The sequence below is a fragment of the Gigantopelta aegis genome, chromosome 6 (genome assembly GCF_016097555.1).
Source record: "Gigantopelta aegis isolate Gae_Host chromosome 6, Gae_host_genome, whole genome shotgun sequence".
In the NCBI taxonomy this organism is placed as follows: Eukaryota; Metazoa; Mollusca; class Gastropoda; order Neomphalida; family Peltospiridae; genus Gigantopelta; species Gigantopelta aegis.
Window position 1 is genome coordinate 62,067,984 of NC_054704.1, and position 4,784 is coordinate 62,072,767.

The window sequence follows — 4,784 nt, forward strand, 5'->3', positions numbered from 1 at the left end:
AAGAAATGTGCATGTGGCTTGCCTACGTGACGTCTGTCACAAGCCGCTAACAAAAACTTCATTTTATTTGTATTATTATTATATGTAATTATTTAGGGTGTTTTTTAAAATTCGTTTCTTTTTTTCTTTTTCTGTTTTTGCCAATGCAGGCGCGTATTGGTAAAGGTTGTATCTGGGGCTGTTGTTGTTGCAAGAATATTCTCTCTAGCCACCATTTACCCTTTCTGCTCTAGCTGTACCAATATCATGTTTACCGCCGAGTTGTCCAACGATCCGAACCATCTTTTCGTCTGCGAGCTGTTTTATTTAATTAATGTGAGTTAGCGTCATTTCCTAAAGGATCTTGGATACAGGTTTTATCTGGTGCTGTTGTTATGGGCCCGGTATATCATCTCTAACCCCCAATTACATTTCTCTACTAGCTGTATCAATAACATTGTATACTTGTTTACCGCCGATTTGACCAACGAACGCCGATCGTTTGTGTGCTGCTTTGTTAATATGTGAGCTGGCGTAATTTCAAAAAGGAACTTGGGTACAGGTTTTATCTGGGCTGTTATTGTTACTGGTGTATTCTCTCTAGCCACCATTTACCCTTTCTCCACTTGCTGTATCAATAACATTGTATACTTGTTTACCGCCTGTCACGGGGATTCTATAATTCCCGTAACTGAATAAAACACGATTATCAAAATATCTCTCCTAACTGTATATCTATTAGATCTCTCTGTAACAGGCTGTTAAACCCTAGTATGGCTCGTCTAGGTATGATCAGAGATACGATCTTATATAAAGTATATATTATTATAGCACGTTAGTTCTCTAGAAAACACAACAAAAACACAATACACTTTGGAATCTGTATTAATCTACGCTGACAAATGTACAGCCGTAGTAGTTAATTAATAACAACAATAATAACAACCCAGAACTGATCACTTAATTAGTTAATCTCTAGGTGTCTAGTTACACAATATGCGAATCACCTCACCGTTACACCACACCCACACGTGTGATAATTGAGAAACGCTTACAGGAGAAGTTAATTAATAAAGGAATTACAACACCATTCCTAACTGGTTAATTTTTAATTAACCCTTACTACTCGTTCAGTAACGTGTGATAATTTAGGAACGCTTCTTGGGGAACTTAATTAATAAAGGAATTACAGCTCTATTCCTAACGGGTTAATTTTTAATTAACCCTAACTACTCATTCAGTAACCTTGTGACACAGAATTAATACTGGTACCTATCACAATAAAGACAATAACCTACAGTTTACCTAGGTCGTCTAGGATGACTGGCTAAGCTTTATATTACCAAATACTCGTATAATGTTAGAACAAAAAGTCTACGATTTACTTCGTCAGATGACCGAAGACACTGTCTAAAGAATATTGGTATAATACAGTATTAAAATATTTAAAGTCACATCAATCACATCAAGGTTATACACAGAGCAGAAATGATATTTACCAAAGTCCAAACGGACTAACGTTCCCAGGAAGCTTCCTTTTCCGTTTCCCCAGATATCTCTAAATCCTAGCTATTTATTATAAATCAGAATACGCCTGGGGGTACAAGGCGGTACCTCCCCCTATCATCTGATATTCCAACTCTACTAGAGTCCGTATATTTTCTCTCTGATCGTCAGTCTGGCTGTCGCCAACCGCGAGCAATCTCCTGGCCATAAACAGCACTACCGGAGATATTACGTAACTACTAGCCACATGGCCTCCGCACCTGGCTGGGTGTGTATTAGGCGTACCGATCGAGGACCGTCGCGCAGAAGTATTACGTAACAAGTTGCCCATCTGGGCTTAAGTGCAATGAAACTGCACACGGCCCTCTAACACAATTAAAATCGCCACAGGCGAAACAAATTTAAGAGCATGTACCGTCACACCGCCGATTTGACCAACGATCGCCGATCGCCGATCGTTTGTGTGCTGCTTTGTTAATATGTGAGCTGGCGTAATTTCAAAAAGGAACGTGTGTACCGGTTTTATCTGGGGCTGTTGTTGTCACTGGTGTATTCTCTCTAGCCACCATTTACCCTTTCTCCACTTGCTGTACAAATATTATGTTTACCGCCGATTTGACCAACGATGATCACCTGTTGTTTCGTTTCATAACTCCTGTTAATAGTTATTGTGAGCTGGCGTGATTTCCAAAAGAAACTTGGGTACCTGATTTATCTGGGACTGTTGTTGTTGCGGGATATATATATATATATATATATATACATATATACATATATACATATATACACATATACACACATATATATATATATATATACATATATATACATATATATATATATATATATATATATATATATATATATATATATATATATATATATATATATATATATATATATCCCTCAGTTACCTGTGTTCCAATAGCTGTACCAGTATGCTTACTAGTATATTTTTTTTACCAACGGTCCTATGTTATTTTGTCTAGGAGCTTTCTTTTAATAACTCAAAACGTGTCAGCAATTACAAAAGGATCGATTTACGAAAGTAATTTGGGTGCACGTTTGTCTGGTGTTCGCGACTCAACACTCCCCCCCCCCCCCCCCCCCACACACACACACAGATAGAGGGGTTCTGGGGTTATTTCAGGTGTTAATTACTTTTCTTTTATTTTTATTAGGGTCTTTTTCTTCAAATATATCAGTTTTGACTTTGATTAGTATTTACAATATTGTGACGATTTACAATATTGTGACGATTTAAAAAACAACAACAAAAACCCCAAACAACAACATTTTAATTCAAATTTTGTCTCGCAGCTGTTCCTTTTTAAGCACATAAAATTCAGTGCAGCGGGAGTGGAGAAACAACTACAGTCTGAAGATTGGATTCATCCACGCTATATTTATTGTTTTATATTTTCACTTTCTGGACACACACCCCCCCCCCCCCCCCCCCCATAGGTGTTTAATACAGTAAGTTCAAAAATAAAATAACACGGCAGATGAAATAAGACCTTTATAACTTAGTATCTAGTATATTTTCCGACTGTATTTATGAATAATGCAATCAAATATCCTAGAATTCATCTACTCACATACTGAATTAAAACTGTGTAGGCATAGTACCTAGGTCCCCTTCATCGAACAAAATGTGTTACAGGCTTAAAAAGCAAAAATAATAATAATTATATACAATTATGCTCCCCACAACCTAACCACAATCCGAAGTATGCAAAACATTTCTCTTTTATGGTCTTGTTTTGCCTGCCTTACAGCAAACCACCAGACGTTTCGAATACACAGACTCCAGACGTCTCGAATACACAGACTCTCAAAGGAAGCAAATCACCACACCGTGCCTGGGTGTTAATTCCCTCTTTTCCACGTGTTATATGGGATGGCCGGTAATTGTAAAAGGTGGGAGAAAATAGGTGTCATTGGGCCGGCGATGAGGCACAACTAGGCCAGGGGGTGGAGGTGCGAATTCCTCGTGCTGGGACCAACAATGGGTAAGACTCGATAAGAATAACGTTTACTAAATTTGATAAAATAAAATAAAAACCTGTGGATCTTTGGTTAAACATTTTTTTAATAATAATTTTTTTTTTTAAATCTACACCATATGCGCACGGTATCAACCGATGGTAAATATATACATGGAAGATGACGCTACGGTACTACATATAGCAACTGAAATTTTAGATGTGTACTCTGCTTTAATAAAAAAAAAAACTACTTGTATCCGCGCCTGGATGTTATTTATATAGTTGCGATCTATCAGCAGTGATGACAGTAAATTGTCTATCTTCCTAGAAAAATCAATCAATCAATCAGTAAAGTAAAAAATAAATGAGATGACGAAGATTGGTTTCATCCACACTTAATTTACTTTGTTTTTAATTTATATTTGGACTGTCATTGGATTTCTTTCTCTTTTTCAGGTATTTAATACAGTAAGTTAAAAGCCAAATAATAAGAAGACAACGAAGAAAGACCGTTACAGTAGTGTCTGATATATTTTATGTATTTGTAGAATAAAATAAAATTATCAAGATATATTAACCAAAAACGCATTTAATGGTTAAAGAATTTAACCCACCCCAATAATGAATAATGAAATTAAATATCCCAGAATGCACCCACAGACATCTTGAATTAACAAAAAAGAGAGAAGAAAGTCTATACATCATTTATGTGGCATGTAATCGGAGGGGACGTTGTTTTCACCAAAGTGAGTTACAGACTCTATTCCTACCCTCACCCCGAAAAAAAAACCCCTCCACCCAATAATTATTTACCGTTATGCCACCCACAACTGATACTGCCACAACCCCACCCCCGCCCCTTTTTCTGACCCAAGTAGAAGCGTACGTCTCTTCTTATCATCGGAACGAGTACTACAATTGCAATGCCTTCAACCCCCCCCTCCCCCCGTATGGTCATTTTTTTAAAATAGCCCTATAAATGTAGAACTCCACCAAACTCATAAATGTTAACAATGTTATACTGTTTGCTTGGTGAACCGTTCTAAAATACGCCAAAATTCCTTCAAGAAGGGGCGGGATTTAGCTCAGTCAATTGAGCGCTCGCTTGAGGTGTTTGCGTCGCAGGATTGAACCACCTCAATGGATCCGTTCAACTGATTGGGTTTTTTCTCGTTCCAACCAGTGCACCACAACTGGTCAAAGGCCGTGGTATGTGGGAAAGTGCATATGAAAGATCCCTTGCTGCATTAAGAAAATATCGCGGGTCTCCTCTATTGACTACGAGTCAGAATTACCAAATGTTTGACATCC

At 37.5% G+C, this 4,784-nt stretch overlaps 1 long non-coding RNA gene across 1 annotated transcript; it reads left to right on the top strand.

Annotated features, from left to right (window-relative positions):
* Window positions 1–3,210: 3,210 nt before the first annotated feature.
* LOC121374189 lies at window positions 3,211–4,147 on the top strand. The gene is made up of 2 exons (XR_005958197.1): window positions 3,211–3,497; window positions 3,930–4,147. It is a non-coding gene; the product is annotated as an uncharacterized LOC121374189 (long non-coding RNA).
* Window positions 4,148–4,784: the final 637 nt, after the last annotated feature.